We start from the raw sequence: 21,579 nt of genomic DNA on the forward strand, positions 1-21,579 counted from the left end.
GCATAAGCACCCGCCGTTCGAATTTCCAGTTCTCCAATTTTTTCGAAACAAGTGCATGCACTTATTATCATGATAAAAAAATATCCGTGCTGCATCACAGTTATCAATCTGTACTTGCAGAATTCTCTCGTTTATTGAGCACGTATATTGTTTTTTCAGGTCGAGCAAGTTTCAACTGGGCTGTAGACTGCCCAGGGTTGGTTTTGTTTTTAACAGGCCCAGCCCATGACGACAACGGGGCAGAAAGAACCAGCAGGTATCTACTAGCCTATTATATTTTGTCTTACAACATCCGCAGGCAGTTTTTTACTGAATCAAACACACAGCCCAGTTCTATTTTCCTCTTGAAACGCATGTCCTACATCCATTTTCTAATCTCTACCTATAGTTTTACTAGTTCATATACACGTATCATTATATTGAAAACACATAAAATTCCCTTTTCATATTTACATCCTTATTTTTGTTGTTTTTTCCCACCCAGCGCTGATTTTTTTACCACTGGTTTTCCCTTAAACCAACTCAATTGTCCCACGTCTTATTTGCTTACAAAAACAAAACGATTTTTTTGGCAAATCAATAAGTTCTTAAATTTTTTTTATCATTTCGGGATTACAACAGTTCGGACTCCACCGAAATATGCAAAATAAGGTTGAACTTTTTGACCGTGGTCCTGGGCAGAAAATGGGCTGTAATAAATTACTTAAGAATTAGCAAATGGGCTGCAAATTATAAAAAATAGCAAATGGGCTTTATGTTGTCTGCCACAGATTTGGAGGCTGACTTGTGGGCCTGCTAAGTTCATGCGTACACAAGGTTTCTCAAAAAAGAAACTTAGTCAACAATCGACTCTACCAGCGTCAGACCGTTAGATGTCAATCTCACGGCAATCATGCTTCTTCAGTCTCTGATCTTCCTGCCCCAGCCGCCCAAACCAGCGCCGTCGGAACCGCCTGCTCCCGCCTCCCGTGGCCGGCAGTGCTGCCGGGCAGGCCTCACGGCCCCATCATACTCGCATCCCTGGCCTGTCTATCCCTCTACTCACCCACACCTCCTGTTATTTTCCGGCGACGGCAGCCGAACCAGTCAACCCTCGTACTCTCCACCGCGTGGGCAGCCACTGCCGTGTCTTCCCCGGCTCCGTGTCGTTCCCTTCGTAGGCCTCGCCGTCGTCCACCGCCCTGGTGCTCTCGGCGCGGCGTGGTCAACGATGTCCATCCAATGGCCGTAGTGCTTCTTCAACCTCTGGTCTTCTTGTCCCAGCCGCCCAAAGCAGCGCCGGTCGTGCCGCATGCTCCTGCCTCCCGTGGCCGGCTGTGCTGCCGCGGAGGCCTCACCGTCCCCATACTACTCCCACCGCTGGCTAGGCCATCCCTCCACTCACCTACTCCCCCTGTTATTCTGCGGCGACAGCAGCCTCACACCGCAGCCGAACCAGTGAACCCTCGTACTCCTCTCCGCGTGGGCATCCACTGCCGCGTCTTCCCCGGCTCCGCGTCATCCCCTTCCTAGGCCTCGCCGTCGTCCACCGTCGTGGTGCTCTCGGCATGGCGTGGTCAATGTGGTCAACGACCGACTTCCATCGGAAGAGTACTGTACGTGGAGAGGCTGACAGCTGGGTCCACGGCAGCCGCAAGGAAGTGCCTCCTTATTACGCGCAAAATAATTATTCCTCCACCTGACAGCAGGGACCCACCGGACGGGCCACCAGTATTTCGCGGAAAAAATGTTTCCCCCCTGACTGTTGGGACCCACCGGACGGGCCACTGTATTTCGCGAAAAAAACGTTTGCCCTGACTGTTGGGACCCACCGGACGGACCACCGTTCGCGAAAAAAAATTTCCCCCCGCTATCAGCTCGGACCCACCGGAAGTGCCTCCTTATTACGCATAGAAAAATGAATACTCCCCCTGCTAGCTGGGACCCACCATGGTGGGAGGCTGACTTGTGGGCCTACTAAGTTGACGGGGACGGAGGGCTTTGTCAACTTAGTCAATATGAACGATTCTAGCTCCAGTGACCGTACGATGTCCATCCAACGGCCGTCGTGCTGCTTCAATCTCTGCTCTTCCTGCTCCAACCGCTCAAACAAGCGCCGGCTCCATGTCGTTCCCTTCCTAGGCCTCGCCGTCGTCCACCGCCCTGGTGCTCTCGGCGCGGCCTGGTCAACGTGGTCAACGGCCGACATGCATCTGAAGTGGACTGTACGTGGAGAGGCCGACAGCTGGGTCCACGGCCGCACGCAAGGAAATGCCTCCTTATTACGTGCAAAATAATGATTCCGCACGCTGGGTCCACGGCCGCACGCAAGGACATCAGGGACCCACCAAAAGGGCCTCTGTATTTGGCGATAAAAACATTACCGCCGCTGACAGCTCGGACCCACCAGCTATATCTTCGCACGCAAGGAAGTGCCTCCTTATTACACACACAAAAATGAATACTCCCCCTGTTAGCTGGGACCCATTATAGTGGCAGGCTGACTTGTGGGCCTACTAAGTTGAGGGGGACGGAGGGCTTTGTCAACTTAGTCAATATGCACGATTCTAGCTCCAGTGACCGTACGATGTCCATCCAACGGCCGTAGTGCTTCTTCAACCTCTGGTCTTCTTGCTCCAGCCGCCCAAACCAGCGCCGGTCGTGCCTCATGCTCCTGCCTCCCGTGGCCGGCTGCGATGCGGTGGAGGCCTCACCGGCCCCTACTACTCCCACCGCTGGCCAGGCCATCCCTCTACTCACCCACACCCCCTGTTATTCTGCGGCGACGGCAGCCTCACACCACAGCGAACCAGTGAACCCTCGTACTCCTCTACGCGTGGGCATCCACTGCCGCATCTTCCCCGGCTCCGCGTCATCCCCTTCCTAGGCCTCGCCGTCGTCCACCGCCCTGGTGCTCTCGGCGCGGCGTGGTCAACGTGGTCAAGGAACGGCTTCCATCGGACGTGGACTGTACGTGGAGAGGCTGACAGCTGGGTCCACGGCCGCAGCAAGGAAGTGCCTCCTTATTACGTGCAAAATAATTATTCCTCCACCTGACAGCGGGGACCCACCGGACGGGCCACCGTATTTCGTGAAAAAAATGTTTCTCCCCTGACTGCTGGGACCCACCAGCTACACCTTCGCACGCAAGGAAGTGCGTCCGGGCACAAAAAACAAAACAATTCGCCCCCCTGACTGCTCGGACCCACCAGCTACATCTTCGCACGCAAGGAAGTGCCTGACAGTCGGGACCCACCTGGTCGAAGCGTACGTAGCGTTGTCATTCTGGTCGCGAATGTGTACGTACATATATACTGGTGGATGTAGAGGCGCGCACGTGTCGTAGTAGAGGCGCGTACGTTTCGTAGTAGAGGCGCACGTAGCATGTACACGTACGTACAGCGGCCAGGGTGCAAGAAAGAAAATACGGCCACGTATGTGTACATACGGGCGGGGTCTCGAACGCCTACTTGCGCATACGTATGGCCATGGCTCGTGTACATGGCTGGGTCGGAACGGAGAAACAGCGTCGTCGTCGTGTTCATGGGGAGGCAACGGAATGCGTCGTGTTCATGGGGAGGCAACGGAATGCGTCGTGTTCATGGGGAGGCAAAGGAATGCGTCGTGTTCATCGGGAGGCAACGGAACGCGTGGGAGCCAACCGGCTGGGTCGGAACAGAATGCGTGGTCGTGTTCATCGGGAGGGCTTGGACGGAACAAGCGATGGAAACGAGGCATGGCGTACCGCAGAACGGAGGAAACGGACCTCCTACAGTCGAAACGGGGGTCCTGTTTATCGGGAGGGGTGTGGCGTACCGCAAAACGGACGAAACGGACCTCCTACGGTCGAAACGGGGGTCCTGTTGATCGGGAGGGGTGTGGCGTACCGCAAAACGGACGAAACGGACCTCCTACGGTCGAAACGGGGGTCCTGCTCATCGGGAGGGGTGTGGCGTACCACAAAACGGGACTCCACGGGATACTGTTCATCTCCACCGTCGACCTCCTCCAGCCTCCACGGGCTCCTGTTCATCCAGCCTCCACCGCGCGCTACTCCACCGGCTACTGTTCAACCACCCCTCCACCGTCTACTGTTCATCCAACCCTCCACACCACGGGGTCCTGTTCAACCACCCCTCCACGGGAACCCCTCCATCGTCTACTGTTCATCCAGCCCTCCACACCATGGGGTCCTGTTCATCCAGAGGCAACACCATCGCTCACTGTTCATCCAACCCTTCCCCCCCCCCCCCCCGCAACGCTCACTGTTCATCCAATCGATCGGCTTCAGTTAGCAGCAGTAGCGAAGGAATCGCTCGATCGGGTTAAGTTAACAGCCATCGATCGATCGCTCGGGTTCAGTAACGCGTAGCCTGCAGTGCAATCGCTCAGGTTCAGTTAGAGCCCAACGCCTCGCTCGGGTTCAATTAGAGCCAATGCCTCGCACACACGCGCGTACGTGTACGAGAGAAACGCGCATCGCTCGGCCCCGGACCTCCCACCGTAACCGGGAACTCCCCGAAATTTTCCTCGCCCTTGCTTCTACCACGGTTTTTTCCGTCATGGATGGCCCAAAGAATGTCATGCAGCTGCGTCTCCGGCCCGCCTAGGACGAAAAGCCCATTTTCTGTCATGATTTTTTGTCATAGAAGTAGGAGCCCACCACATCTATGATGATACTAGGTTTTGTCACAATAATCGTCATAGAAGTGTCATATGTATGACAGAAAAAAAATTCGTTCGGCCCAAAATGTCACGGATGTGTCTTTTTTTTGTAGTGTCACCATGTGACAAACACCGAAAGGGTTTACTAGAGTCAATAATCTAGTTCACATCGCCATGTGATTAACATCCAAAGAGTACTAAGGTGTGATCATGTTTTGCTTGTGAGAGAGTTTTAGTCAACGGGTCTACCACATTCAGAGCCGTATGTATTTTGCAATTTCTATGTCTACAATGCTCTGCATGGAGCTACTCTAGCTAATTGCTCCCACTTTCAATACGTATCATATTGAGACTTAATGTCATCCGGATCGGTGTCAAAGTTTGCATCGACGTAACCCTTTACGACGAACTCTTTATCACCTCCATACCCGAGAAAATTTTCCTTAGTCCTCTTAGGTACCTAAGGATAATTTTGACCGCTGCATAGTGATCTACTCCTAGATCACTATTGTACCCCCTTGTCAAACTCCTGGCAAGGTACACAATAGGTCTGGTACACAACATGGCATACTTTATAGAACGTAAGGCTGAGGCATAGGGAACGACTTTCATTCTCTCTCTATCTTCCGCCGTGGTCAGGCTTTGAGTCTTACTCAACTTGACACCTCGCAACACAGGCAAGAACCCTTTCTTTGACTGATCTATTTTGAACTTCTTAAAAACTTTGCCAAGGTATGTGCTTTGTGGAAGTCCTGTTAAGCATCTCAATCTATCCCTATAGATCTTGATGCCCAATATATAAGCAGCTTTACTGAGGTCTTTCATCGAAAATTCTTATTCAAGTATCCTTTTATGCTATTCAGAAATTCTATATCATTTCCGATCAACAATATGTCATCCACATATAATATTACAAATGCTACAGAGCTCCCACTCACTTTCTTGTAAATACAGGCTTCACCGTAAGTCTATATAAAACCATATGCTTTGATCGCCTCATTAAAGCGTATATTCCAACTGCGAGATGCTTGCACCAGTCCATAGATGGATAGATAGAGCTTGCACACTTCGTTAGCACCTTTAGGATCGAAAAACCTTCTGGTTGCATCATATACAACTCTTCTTTAAGATATCCATTAAGGAATGCAGTTTTGATGCCCATTTGCCAGATTTCATAATCATAAAATGCGGCAATTGCTAACATGATTCAGACAGACTTAAGCATCGCTACGGGTGAGGAAGTATCATCGTAGTCAACCCCTTGAACTTGTCGAAAACCTTTTGCGACAAGTCAAGCTTTGTAGACAGTAACATTACCATCAGCGTCAGTCTTGTTCTTGAAGATCCATTTATTCTCTACGGTTTGCCGATCATCGGGCAAATCCACCAAAGTCCACACTTTTGTTCTCATACATGGATCCTATCTCAGATTTCATGGCCTCAAGCCATCTGTCGGAATCTGGGCTCATCATAGCTTCTTCATAGTTCGTAGGTTCGCCTTGATCTAGTAACATGATTTACAGAACAGGATTACTGTGCCACTCTGGTGCGGGTCGTGCTCTGGTTGACCTACGAAGTTTAGTAGTAACTTGATCTGAAGTCTTATGATCATCATCATTAGCTTCCTCTCTAGTTGGTGTAGGCATCACGAGAACGGTTTTCTGTGATGTGCTACTCTCCAATTCAAGAGAAGGTACAATTACCTCATCAAGTTCTACTTTCCTCCCACTCACTTCTTTCGAGAGAAACTCCTTTTCAAGAAAGGACCCCTTCTTAGCGACAAAGATCTTGCCTTTGAATCTGTGCTAGAAGGTGTACCCAATTGTTTCCTTAGGGTATCCTATGAAGATGCACTTCTCCGATTTGGGTTCGAGCTTATCAGGCTGAAGCCTTTTGACATAAGTGTCGCAACCCCAAACTTTAAGAAACGACAGCTTAGGTTTCTTGCCAAACCGCAGTTCATATGGTGTCATCTCAACAGATTTAGACGGTGCCCTCTTTAACGTGAATGCGGTTGTCTCTAATGCATAACCCCAAAACGATAGTGGTAAATCGGTAAGAGACATCATAGATCGCACCATATCTAATAAAGTACGGTTATGACGTTCGGACACACCATTACGCTGTGGTGTTCCAGGTGGCGTGAGTTGTGAAACTATTTCACATCGTTTTAAATGAAGGCCAAACTCGTAACTCAAATATTCACCTCCACGATGAGATCGTGGAAATTTTATTTTCTTATTACGATGATTCTCCACTTCACTCTGAAATTCTTTGAACTTTTCAAATGTTTCAGACTTGTGTTTCATTAAGTAGATATACCCATATCTGCTTAAGACATCTGTGAAGGTCAGAATATAACGATACCCGCCGCGTGCCTCAACACTCATCGGCCGCATACATCGGTATGTATTATTTCTAGTAAGTCATTGGCTCACTCCATTGTTCCGGAGAACGGAAATTTAGTCATCTTTCCCATGAGGCATGGCTCGCAAGTATCAAATGATTCATAATCAAGTGATTTCAAAAGCCCATATGCATGGAGTTTCTTCATGCGCTTTACACCAATATGACCTAAACGGCAGTGCCAAAGTATGTTGCACTTATCATTATCAACTTTGCATCTTTTGGCATCAATATTACGAATGTGTGTATCACTATGATCGAGATTCAATAAACCATTTACATTGGGTGTACGACCATAGAAGGTTTTATTCATGTAAACAGAACAACAATTATTATATGACTTTAAATGAATAACCGTATTGCAATAAACATGATCCAGTCATATTCATGCTCAACGCAAACACCGAATAACATTTATTTAGATTCAACACTAATCCCGAAGGTAGAGGGAGTGTGCGATGGTGATCGTATCAACTTTGGAATCACTTCCAACACACATCGTCACCTCGCCCTTAACTTGTCTGTGTTTATTCCGCAACTCCTGTTTCGAGTTACTAATCTTAGCAACTAAACTAGTATCAAATACCCAGGGGCTACTATGAATACTAGTAAGGTACACATCAATAACATGTATATCAAATATACCTTTGTTCACTTTGCCATCCCTCTTATCCACCAAGTATTTGGGGCAGTTCCGCTTCCAGTGACCATTTCCCTTGCAGTAGAAGTACTCGGTTTCAGGTTTGGGTCCATCTTTGGGCTTCTTCACGGGAGTGGCAACTTGCTTGCCATTCTTCTTGAAGTTCCCTTTCTTCCCCTTGCCCTTTTTCTTGAAACTAGTGGTCTTGTTTAACCATCAACACTTGATGCTCTTTCTTGATTTCTACCTTCGCCGATTTCAGCATCACGAAGAGCTCGGGAATCGTTTTCGTCATCCCTTGCATATTATAGTTCATCACAAAGTTCTAGTAGCTTGGTGATAGTGACTAGAGAACTCTGTCAATCACTATCTTATCTGGAAGACTAACTCCCACTTGATTCAAGCGATTGTAGTACCCAGACATTTTGAGCACATGCTCACTGGCTGAGCTATTCCCTCCATCTTGTAGGCAAAGTACTTGTCAGAGGTGTCGTACCTCCCGACACGGGCATGAGTCTGAAATACCAATTTCAGCTCTTGGAACATCTCATATGCTCTGTGGCGTTCAAAACATTTTTGAAGTCCCGGTTCTAGGCCGTAAAGCATGGCGCACTAAACTATTAAGTATTCATCATATTGAGCTAGCCAAACATTTACAACGTCTGCATCTGCTCCTGCAATAGGTCTGTCACTTAGCGGTGCATCAAGGACATAATTCTTCTGTGCACGGACCTAGTCCGCATCTTTGCTACTATCATCTTTCAACTTATTTTTCTCTAGGAACATATCGAAAAATAAGGTTGCTATATCGCGAGCTATTGATCTACAACGTAGACATGCAAATACTATCAGGACTAAGTTCATGATAATTTAAGTTCAGTTAATCAAATTACTTAAAAACTCCCACTTAGATAGACATCCCTCAAGTCATCTAAATGATACGTGATCCAAATCAACTAACCCATGTCCGATCATCACGTGAGATAGGGTAGTCATCAATGGTGAATATCTCTATGTTGATCATATCTACTATATGATTCACGTTCGACCTTTCGATCTCCAGTGTTCCGAGGCCATGTCTGTACATGCTAGGCTCGTCAAGTTTAACCCGAGTATTCCGCATGTGCAAAACTGTCTTGCACCCGTTGTATGTGAACATAGAATCTATCACACCCGATCAACACGTGGTGTCTCAACAGGACGAACTGTCGCAATGGAGCATACTCAGGGAGAACACTTATACCTTGAAATTTAGTTAATGGATCATCTTATAATGCTACCGCCGTACTAAGCAAAATAAGATGCATAAAAAAATATAAACATCACATGCAATCAAAATATGTGACATGATATGGCCATCATCATCTTTTGCTTTCGATCTCCATCTCCAAAGCATAGTCATGATCTCTATTGTCACCGGCTCGACACCATGATCTCCATCGTTGCGTCGTGGTCGTCTCGCCAACTATTGCTTCTACAACTATCGCTAACACATAGTGATAAAGTAAAGCAATTACATGGCGTTTGCATTTCATACAATAAAGCGGCAACCATAAGGCTCCTGCCAGTTGCCGATAACTTTTACAAAACATGATCATCTCATACAACAACATATATCACATCATGTCTTGACCATATCACATCACAACATGCCCTGCAAAAACAAGTTAGACGTCCTCTACTTTGTTGTTGCAAGTTTTACGTGGCTGCTACGGGCTTCTAGCAAGAACCGTTCTTACCTACGCATCAAAACCACAACGGTGATTTATCAAGTTTGCTGTTTTAACCTTCAACAAGGATCGGACACAGTCAAATTCGATTCAATTAAAGTTGGAGAAACAGACACCCGCGAGCCACCTTTATGCAAAACTAGTTGCATGTCTGTCGGTGGAACCGGTCTCATGAACTTGGTCATGTAAGGTTGGTCCAGGCCGCGTCATCCAACAATACCGCCGAATCAAAATAAGACATTGGTGGTAAGCAGTATGGCGATCACAGCCCGCAACTCTTTGTGTTCTACCCGTGCATATCATCTACGCATAGACCTGGCTCGGATGCCACTTTTGGGAGACGTTGCATGAAAAAAAATCTATGCACACGCAATGATCTATCCATGGAGATGCATAGCAACGAGGGGGAGAGTGTGTCTATGTACCCTTGTAGACCGTAAGCGGAAGCGTTTGACAACGCGGTTGATATAGTTGAACTTCTAGCTCCAACCGATCAAGTACCGAACGCATGGCACCTCCGAGTTCTGCACACATTCAGCTCAATGACTTCCCTCGCCTTCTTGATCCAGCAAGACGTCGAGGTAGTAGATGAGTTCCGTCAGCACGACGGTGTGGTGACGGTGATTGTGCAGTGATCCTTGCAGGGCTTCACCTAAGCACCACTAAGATATGACCGAGGGTGTAAACTGTGGAGGGGGGCGCCGCACACGGCTAGGCAATTGTCTGTTGTGTGCTAGGCGCCCCCCTCCTCATATATATAGGTGGGAGGGAGGGAGGAGTAGCCATAGGAGGCGCCCAAGCAGGAGGAATCCTACTTTGAGTCCTTCCCAAGCCGCGCGCCCCCTTGCCATATATAACCGAGGGGGAAGGAAAGAGGAGGGGAGACGGAAGGAAGTAGGAATCCTAATCCACACTTTCCTAGCCCTTCCCTCTTTCCTTTTCCTCCTCATAGGGATGGCCTCTATAGGGGCGCACCAGGGCTGGTGTGTTCCCTCACTTGGCCCATAAGGCCCATATCTTTGCCGGGGGTGCCCGAAACTCCTTTCCGGTGACCCGATAAGTACCCGATACCCTCAGGAACACTTCCGGTGTCCGAATACCATCGTCCTATATAGCAATCTTTACCTCTCGACCATTTCGAGACTCCTCATCATGTCAGTGATCTCATCTGGGACTCTAAACAACATTCGGTCACCAAATCACATAACTCATATAATACTATATCGTCAACGAACATTAAGCGTGCGGAGCCTACGGGTTCGAGAACTATGTAGACATGACCGAGACACCTCTCCGGTCAATAACGAATAGAGGAACCTGGATGCCCATATTGACTCCTACATATTCTACGACGATCTTTATCGGTCGAACCATTATGACAACATACGTAATTCCCTTTGTCCATCGGTATGTTACTTGCCCGAGATTCAATCGTTGGTATCTTCATACCTAGTTCAATCTCGTTACCGGCAAGTCTCTTTACTCGTTCCGTAATACATCCCCTCGTGACTAACTCCTTAGTTGTTTGCTTGCAATATTATGGTGTGTATTACCGAGAGGGCCCAGAGATACCTCTCCGATACTCGGAGTGACAAATCCTAATCTCGATCTATGCCAACTCAACAAACACCTTCGGAGATACCTATAGAGCATCTTTATAATCACCCAGTTACGTTTTGATGTTTGATAGCACACAACGCATTCCTCCGGTAACCGGGAGTTGCATAATTTCATAGTCGAAGGAATATGTATTTGACATGAAGAAAGCAATAGCAATAAAACTGAACGATCATTATGCTAAGCTAACGGATGGGTCTTCTCCATCACATCATTCTCCTAATGATGTAATCCCGTTATCAAATGACAACACATGTCTATGGTTAGGAAACCTTGATACGTCTCCAACGTATATATAATTTTTGATTGTTCCATGTTGTTATATTATCAATCTTGGATGTTTTATAATCATTTTATAGTCATTTTATATCATTTTTTGGTACTAACCTATTGACATAGTGCCAGTTGCTATTTTTTCCATGTTTTTACATCGCAGGAAATCAATATCAGACGGGGTCCAAATGCCACGAAACTCCATGATGATTTTTATGGGCCAGAAGGAACACAATGGGCCCTAGCTGCGCCTGGGGGTGCCCCGAGGGGGGCACAACCCACCAGGCGCCCTGGTGGGTTGTGCCCACCTCGGGTGCCCCCCGGGCCGCCTCTTTGCTCTATAAATACCCCAATATTCCAGAAACCCTAGGGGAGTCGACGAAATATTCATCCAGCCGCCGTAGAGCCCAGAACCACCAGATCCAATCTAGACACCATCTCGGATGGGGTTCACCACCTGCATTAGTGCCTCTCCGATGATGCGTGAGTGGTTCTTTGTAGACCTTCGGGTCCGTAGTTAGTAGCTAGATGGCTTCCTCTCTCTCGCTGAATAATCAATACAAAGGTCTCTTGGAGATCCATATGATGTAACCCTTTTGCGGTGTGTTTGTTGGGATCTGATGAACTTTGAGTTTATGAACAGTTATATCTTTTTATATCCATGAAAGTTATTTGAGTTTCTTTGATCTCTTATATGCATGATCTCTTATAGCCTCATATTTCCTCTCCGATATTTGGGTTTTGTTTGGCCAACTTGATCTATTTATCTTGCCATGGGAAGAGGTGCTTTGTAGTGGGTTCAATCTTATGGTGCTTGATCCCAGTGACAGAAAGGGAAACGACACGTATGTATTGTTGCTACTAAGGATAAAACGATGGGGTCTATCTCTCCATAGATAGATCTTGTCTACATCATGCCATCTTTCTTATGCATTACTCCGTCTTTCCATGAACTTAATACACGAGATGCATGCGGGATAGTGGTCGATGTGTGGAGTAATAGTAGTAGATGCGGGCAGGAGTCGGTCTACTAATCTTGGATGTGATGCCTATATAATGATCATTGCCTGGATATCGTCATGATTATTTGAAGTTCTATCAATTGCCCAACAATGATTTGTTACCCACCGTTTGCTATTTTTCTCGAGAGAAGCCACTAGTGAAACCTACGGCCCCGGGGTCTTCTTTCTCATACATTTGCCTTTGCATTTATTTCCAGATCAACTAACCGAAAAATACAAAAATACCTCGTTGCATTTTATTTCTATTTATTTTATTTGGTGTTCGATCTATCAATCTATTACAATTTTCTCCCGTCCACGCACCGTTTCTGGCGCTGTCGCCCGAAAGGGATTGACAACCCCTTTAACACGTCGGGTTGCGAGTGGTTGTTATTTGTGTGCAGGGGCTGTTTACGTTGTGTTGCTTGGTTCTCCTACTGGTTCGATAACCTTGGTTTCATATCTGAGGGAAATACCTACCTCCCTGTGTTGCATCATCCCTTCCTCTTTGGGGAAATACCGACGTAGCTTCAAGCGACATCAAACCTTAACCATCTTTGATCAACTAGCTAGTCTAGTAGAGGCTCACTAGGGACACGGTATTTGTTTATGTATTCACACATGTATTTAGGTTTCTGATCAATACAATTCTAGCATGACTAATAAACCTTTATCATGAATAAGGAAATATAAAATAACAAATTTATTATTGCTTCTAGGGCATATTTCCTTCAGGTTTAAACTGCATGATCAGTGCTTCGTCACCATGAATATCGTCGCGCCCTCGCAAACTTTCTCCCGACCGCCTCATGACCAAGGGCTGTCACGGCATCTGTGCTCGGGTCCGTCCAAGCAGTGTTGTTAAATCCAAGCGACTGAGCTCTGTCTCGCGGGCCAGCTCCCGTGCACGTCACCTCCTGGGGTCCTTGGTGTCTTGTCCTCTCATGAGCTCATCGTGAGTAGGTGAGTAAGGGCGCGCTCGGTTCGTACAACCATGATCATGGTGCTTCACCACCGCGGGCACTGCGCGCTGGGTGTTCCTCCTTGGATCGTTGCATGAGAAGACGTGGCACGGCATCTGTGCTCGGGTCCGTCCCTGCAGCATCGATAAACCCAAGTGACTGAGCTCTATCTGACGGGCCAGACCCGTACACGTCACCTCCTATGGGTCCTTGGTGTCTAGCCTTCTAATGCAATGGCCTTTGGACGTCCATTCGGCGCAGGTCGCCCTCATAACTCAGGTTACACAAGCGCGCGACCGCGCCAGGAGCTAGGCTTAACCCACCTGAGGTAGGACCTCCTGAGCCCCGCGCTGGCTCACGAGCATCTAAAACACCTCCACAAATTCTGTCGTGCCAGCCACGCGTACGAATGAGATAGGGTTGTACACTCCCCAGAGACTCTTGAACAGAGCTCTTTCCCACGCCCAGTGGAAGCCCCGTGCTCAGTGCTGGCGGAAACGGTCGCAATATGGCCATGCCCACGCCCAATGGAAGCCCCATGCTCCGCGCTGGTGGATAAACAACCGAGGGCGCCTCACGGGCAGCATTAACCTCAGGATGCCCCGCGCCAGCGCGATCGCCACACAACCCTTCAGTGACACTGATCACGGCTTCCCCCTGAGCCTCACACGAGCGGGGACTGGACATGGTGCCTATGTTCGGGTCAGTCCCAGCAGTGTTGAAAGCCCAAGGGACCGGGCTCTGGCTCGCGGGCCTGCTTCCATGCACGTCACCCCACCAAGTCCCTTGGTGTCTAGTCTCCTCGCGCGACAGACATGTGCAAGCCGACGAGAGCGAGGTATGATAAACTCCCGGGGTAGCCTAGCCGTCACTGGGGTTTTTCTCCATGTGGGCCACTTGTGCATCAAAGGGGGGACTCCTGAGCATCGCGACTCAGGAGCCTTCACTAGTTCCGTAGCCCCTCACCTCCTGGCCTTGTACAGGCATCGCGACCTGACATCCCAGCGGCGGCTGAGGTATGCGTGGGGCTGGGCCCTATCGACGCAGAGCACAAAGGTGTAGGATCGAAAGTATGTCTAGAGGGGGGTGATTAGACTACTTGACCAAATAAAAATCTAGCCTTTTCCAATTTTTAGTTCTTGGCAGATTTTAGCAACTTAGAACAAGTCAAGCAATCAACCTACACATGCAATTCTAAGAGTATTGTAGCAGAATGTAAAACAATTGCATATGAAGGTAAAGGGAGGAGTTTGAGGGAGCAAACACAATGTTGACACGGAGATTTTTTATCCGTGGTTCCGATAGGTGGTGCTATTCTACATCCACGTTGATGGAGACTTCAACCCACGAAGGGTAACGGTTGCGTGAGTCCACGGAGGGCTCCACCCACGAAGGGTCCATGAAGAAGCAACCTTGTCTATCCCACCATGGCCGTCGCCCACGAAGGACTTGCCTCACTAGGGTAGATCTTCATGAAGTAGGCGATCTCCTTGCCCTTACAAACTCCTTGGTTCAACTCCACAATCTTGACGGAGGCTCCCAAGTGACATCTAGCCAATCTAGGAGACACCACTCTCCAAGAAGTAACAAATGGTGTGTTGATGATGAACTCCTTGCTCTTGTGCTTCAAATGATAGTCTCCCCAACACTCAACTCTCTCTCATAGGATTGGATTTGGTGGAAAGAAGATTTGAGTGGAAAGCAACTTGGGGAAGGCTAGAGATCAAGATTTATGTGGTTGGAATGGAATATCTTGACCTCAACACAAGTGTAGGTGGTTCTCTCTCAGAAAATATGTATTGGAAGTGTAGGCATGTTCTGATGGCTCTCTCCACGAATGAAGAGTGGGTGGAGGGGTATATATAGCCTCCACACAAAATCTAACCGTTACACACAAATCACCAAACTCGGTGGGACCGATTCAGAGAACTCGGTCAAACCGACTTGGTTCATAATGTGACCGTTAGGTGTTTCGGTGGGACCGACATGTCAACTCGGTGGAACAGATATCATTAGGGTTAGGGCATAACGTAATCTCGGTGTGACCGATCACACAAACTGGGTCCGACCGATTTTGGTAATAGTCAAACAGAGAGTTGGTCAGGCAAACTCGGTGGGACCGATTCGCTCATCTCGGTGGGACCGAAACGTTACGAAAAGGAAACAGAGTGTTTGCATTGCAATCTCGGTGGGACCGATCGCTCATCTTGGTTGGACCGAAACATTATGAAGGGAAACAGAGAGATTACAATCCCATGTCAGTGAGACCGAGATCCCTATCGGTGAGACCAAAAAGACTAGGGTTTTTGGCAATGGCTATGTCAACTGAACTCGGTGGCTCCGGATAGACAGAATCGATTGGGCCGAGTTGGATATTTGGTTTGGGACAGATGTGGATATGAGAAAGTAGTGGAGGGTTTTGGAGCATATCACTAAGCATTTTGAGCAAGAACCTCATTAAGCAACACCTCGTCCCTTCTTAATAGTATTGGCTTTTCCTATAGACTCAATGTGATCTTGGATCACTAAAATAGAAAATGTTGAGTCTTGTGCTTTGAGTTTGAGCCAATCTTTTGTCCTTAGCAATTTGAAGGGTCCACTTCCTAATCCATGCCATGCGAATCATTGAGCTTTCCTGAAATATTCATCTTGAAATAGCATTATCTCAATGAGCTATATGTTGTTAGGAATTACCAAAACCACCCAAGGATAGTTGCACTTTCAATCTCCCCCTTTTTGGTAATTGATGACAACATATAGATCAAAGCTTCGACAAATGATAAGATTGAAAAAATCGTCGCTTTGAGAAGTATGTGATAAGAAAGAGCTCCCCCTAAATTTGTGCATTATTTAAAATTTGCTTTTGAATGCAAATGCACAATCGATTAGGATCATGGGTTACTCTTCCATGTCACATACATCTTGGTGGAGCGCTCAAAATGATAGAAATTAAAAGACATGCACTCATCACCAAGCAAAGTGAATGATCAGAAGAGGATATAAAGATAATATCATCCAACAAGCATTAAGGGTAGCATATGATCAAACACATCATCAAACAAGTATCTCACAAGCACATAAAGTTTCAAACCAAACCAAATAAGTGCAAAGAGAGAATAAAAAGGCAACACTATCTCTCGAAGCCTATGATCTATACATTTTTCTCCCCCTTTGGCAACAAGTTACCAAAAAGTTCAAAAATGCATAGTGCTAAACGACTCTCAGGCTTGATCTTCGGGAGGTGGTGTTGAGAGAACTCCAAGGACGAAGGCTTCAGATGAAGTAGCTGGAGCTGCTGGAGGTGGAACTGGAGCTGTAGCTGCTGGTGCTGATGTTGTAGCTCTGGTGTCTGTCACTGGCACTGCAGTAGATCTCTGTCCTCTGGGCACTCTGGCAAAAGCATTTGTGGTAGACTTGCCCTTCTTCTCCTCTACTTCCTCCTGAAGTTGCTCAACTGCAGTTTGGATTTCTGTTACCTTGACATCAAGGTCATAGAATTTCTGCTCAATGATCCTCTCCAGACTCTCCTGGTTCTTGGTCAGGGTGGCCAAGCCCTTCTCAATCCTCAGGGTGGATTGGACTAGATATCCAAGCTGGTCTTGCTTGCTCTTCAAGAATACCTGAGATGCCTCCTCTATTGTTGGCATCTTTGCAGCCTTCTCTGCCTTAGCCTTCTCTCTCTTCTCATGTGCTTGAGCTGAAGATGGTTCATTCTCATTCATCACTACTGTGTTATCTTCAAATTCAGGATAGATGGGCAGGTGCTCTTTATCCAAAAGATATGTGCCTGTGCCCATCTTTGAGTTGATGAGCTCCTGAATGTGTGGGGCATACCCACAACTTCTCTTCTGGTCAGTAGCAGTCCTCTTGATTGTCTCAACAATCAGGCTCATAACTTTGAACTTCTGTGGGACATCAAATATGTGCAGCAAGTTGATGGCATGTCCTCTGATCATCTTGTGATCACCTGACTTGGGTAGCAGTGTGTGCCTTAAGATCCAGTTTATGGTTGGCAGACCAGACAACAAGTAGTGTACAGATCCAAACTTATGTGTATCCAAAGCAGCATCTGGGATCTCTTTGTACGTGTTGGCCATAGTGTTGTGGTCTTTCTTCTTCTCTGCATAAATGTCCAAGTCATCCTCATGTTCCTCAGGAGCATTTATAAGCTTGGCCCATTCCTCAACTGTAGACTGGTACCTAGTACCCTCAGACATCCATACTATCCTTCCATCTGGATAGAAGTGTGCAGTGGAGTAGAATTGCATGATGAGCTCATCATTCCACTTGGTGAGCTTCTGGGCAACAAAAGTGTCCACTCCACATGCCTTGAAGCTATCAAGCACACCAGGGAAGTGATCCTCATTCTCCTTGATGAACTCCCAGTCAACCCATCTCATGTCACACACAATGGGCTTCTTGTCAAGCAGAATAGTCTCATAGAAGTCCTGTTGTTCCTTAGTGTGAAATCTGTAGTCCACAGCAGTCCTTCTCCTGATAGCATATGGATCAGACTGTCTCCATATTTTTAATCATGCATCCTTCCTGATTTTCATGTTCTCTCAATTGGGTGTGCATCAGTGTGGTCAGGGATCTTGGGCTTCAGCTTTCTCAAAACAACAGAATCATCTTCTTCTTCTTCAGCAGCTTGAGGCACTGGGGCCTTGTTCTTCTCTTCAGCAGGTATGTTCCTAGTGCTTCTCTTGGGTTTTGGTTTTGGAGCTGGAGTAGCAGCCTTGGGAGCAGCTTTGGGCTTTGATGGAGCAGCCCCTGATTTAATTGCATCTCCCATAAGCTTTTGTGCTTTGGGTGCTGGTGCAGCATCCTCTTCCTCTTCTTCTTCTTCAGACTCTCTCATCATTGATGGCTTCCTAATAACTCTGGCAATGGTATTCTTGACCCTTTCTTTCCTCTTCTTGTCATCTCCAGTTTCCTTGGGTTCAAGAGTGAACTCCATTGTTTCTTGAGTGGAGGCTCTGGCTTTTGACATTGGAACTCTTCTTGCTGGAGCCTTTGTTTGCAGTCCAGGCTTTGTTGCAGCAGCTGTGCCATACTCCTTTTTCAGCACCTTTTTCCTTGAAGTGGCTTCATCCTCAACAGCCACATAATCTTCATCCTCTGAATCAGAAGTTTTCTTCTTCCTAGTCCTGGTGGCAGCCTTTGGAAGATTGCTTGGAGTGCTCCTGCTGCCTTCATCATAGCTGCCTGAGGGACTAGTGCCCTCACTCAACCGAACCTGCTCTTCTGACTTGTTCTGGCTGTCACTTTGGTCAGACATCTCTGCAAATACTCTGACAGAAGACCCTGTGAATAGGTTATAGATGAGGTAGAGTAGATGAGCATCACAAAGTACAGGAGTTTTGCAAAAAGGATGACTTAAAAACTTAGTTTTAGTTCTTCACAGAAAGCATTTCGGATCTACCGATTTGTAAACTCGGTGATACCGAAGCAGCTTTTGGAACCTGAACTAGTGAACTTGGTCAGACCGGGTCACAGTTTGGTGGTACCGAGACTGCTAGGGTTTCACAGAGAATCGAACTCGGTCACACCGATTTGCAATTTTCGGTCAGACTGAAAACGCATGTGCTCTGGCCTAAGCCAAAATCGGTGGGACCGATTTCTACAACTCGGTCGGTCCGAGATGAATTCGGCGGAGACCTAACCCTAAATTTTCAAATCAAAACTAATCTACGGGATGTTTTCGCTGGACAGGATGATTTCAATCGTGGCAAGAATCATGGCAAAGCAATGTGCTAAGAATCGGAGTTAAGGATTAGGACAAAGTTCAAGTTCGTACCCTAGTTCGGCGAAGAACTTGCTACGGCGGCAACGGCAGTGAAGATTTCCGTTGACGGCGGCGGAGACCAGCGGCGGGAGGTCGCTGGCGACGAGAGGACGATCCGGAGACCCAAGGAGGCAGAGTAGGTTACGCGCGGGCGAGGAGGTTCGAATTTTTTTCCAAAATTTGGCCCGTCAGTATATATAACCTGACCCTGTCGGTGTGACCGAGTGGAACGATTCGGTGGCACCGAGATGCAAAACTGCAAGCAGTTACTGCAACTCGCTGTGACCGAAAAGTTCTAATCGGTTGCACCGAGATTGAAAACCCTAGATCAACTTAGTGACTCGGTAGGACCGAAAAGGATGAATCGGTCAGACCGAGATGCACAAAGAGGTTTTGGAGGTTTAAGTCTATGACGAATCGGGAACTCTGAGTGCTCCTCACACAGAGTGGTTCAAATCTGACTTGATCAAACTTTGTGATGTAGCATGAATAGAGTTTGAGACGAGAAAAGCATAGATAGCTAGAGGGAGTTCTTAGGCATTCTTGTCCATCCATTTGGCAAAAGAGAAAGATCCAAACAATCAAAACAACAAATGGATGTCCTCGAATGAGTAAAATATGCAACCAACATGCTCACACAATAAAATGGCAAATGAAATATGTGACAAGGCATGCACAAACACTCTAGCATCTATCAAGCAGTTTGGCAATGACTAAGTCATCTATATATGAGTATATTGACATAGGAGTCAAATGAGAACATTTGATCATAGGTCATACTCATCGTTTAAGCACAAGTGGGGTTACCACTTTTACATAAAGCATTGTTGTGTTCACACCATTAAAGTAGCTTTAGCTCAATTGATTAGAGTAAAGCTCCCCCTAGATGTGATATCCCCCCTAAGAGGGATGAACTAACCTTGAGTTTTGTCGATGATGACTTCATGTAGGTGTTGAAGATGTAGATGCTCAATGTTGATGTAGATCATTTGGAGCAATCCTTTGGAGTGAGTTGCACTTTCAATACCCACACGGGTTAGTCCCACAAGGAACAAACAAGGATATCCATAGACATAGAGTGATGCATACACAAGATGATGTCCATGAAAGCATTAGGTTACCTTGTCCCTTGTCTTACCAACAAGAGGGTTTGTGACTCCTTGAACTAGTGCAAGATATGGAAGTTGTTTGCACTTGTCCTTGCCAAAATGATAAGAGTGAAGTATGTTGGCGGAGTCACCCTCAAGAACTCTCTAGTTCTTCTTCTTCTGGATCCACACCATCTTGATGGGAATCCTTGGAGTTGTAGTTGTACTTGATGAGGTAGAACTTGATGTAGTCTTGGGAACCCACTTGACCAAGGCCTTAGGTGCTTCTTCATATGCATCAATTTCCTCTTGAAGCTTGTCCTTCCCTTTTTGCTTGTGGTCTTGTGGTGGAAGATCATCTTGAGCTTGTGTCCCTTTGAAAGAAGTAGGATCATACTTCTCTTGTTGAGGAACAAACTTCATCTTGGGGTATTGATCTTCTTCCCACTCAACTCCATTGGCATTGAACTTTCGTTCAAAACCAACACCTTGATTCTTCTGGTGTTTTCCTTGCTTGCGCACAATTTCCTCAAATTGCTTACTTCTGGCAAGGCTCTTGTAAACACCTTTATCTATAATTCCCTTCAATATGCTATTTTCTTGCTCAAGTGTAACTTGGCTAAGAGAATCATTAGTGGAATCAAGAGAATTACTAGAAGCAACAACATTGGATTTAGCATGATTTTTGTTACTACTAGATGATGCATCTTTGTTGTTCTTGTTACTAGATTTAACTTGTGGCATGTAAGTAGACAAGAGTAAATGCTTGGCAATGTAAGAAGAACTTTTCTTGCGAAGATCATCATTGATTGGCCTTAAAAACTCATGCTCTTGCTCAAGGTTGAGCTTTTAAAAGCGTAGCTTATCATGAGTCTTTAAAAGTTCTCGATGATTTTCCAAGGTAGTTTCATGAGCTAACTTAAGAGTGTTTAGTCCTTGAGTTAGACGCTCAATCTCCTTCTTATCATCATCATTCATTTTATCTTGATTAGCATGATTAATTGACGTTTCATCATAGTCTTCATCACTAGAGTTGTCAACAAGTAAATCATCATCACCTAGCAAATCATCTTCATCACTATTGAAATCAACATACTCGGGATGTGTTACCTTTGGACCTTTGGCTATGAAGCATCTTCCAATTTCCTTCATTTGGTGAGTCAAATATGTCATAGGAGTTGGTTGACACAAGTGCTAGACCGGCAACACCTTCATCTTGAGTATATTCGGAGTCGGAGTGATAACTTCTTTCGGAGTGATTGTCGGAGTCGGAGCCGGATACCCACTCACCAACATGAGCTTGATGTCTTCTTTTTGTGTAGCTCCTTGATGACTTTTCTTTCCTTTCCGAATCCTTGCTTCTCCGAGAGGGTTTTCGTTCATAACGATCATCTCTACTCCTCCTTTCTCTTGGTGGTGATTCTTCTCTTCTA

The sequence above is a fragment of the Aegilops tauschii genome, chromosome 6, assembly GCF_002575655.3.
Source record: "Aegilops tauschii subsp. strangulata cultivar AL8/78 chromosome 6, Aet v6.0, whole genome shotgun sequence".
Classification (NCBI taxonomy): Eukaryota; Viridiplantae; Streptophyta; class Magnoliopsida; order Poales; family Poaceae; genus Aegilops; species Aegilops tauschii.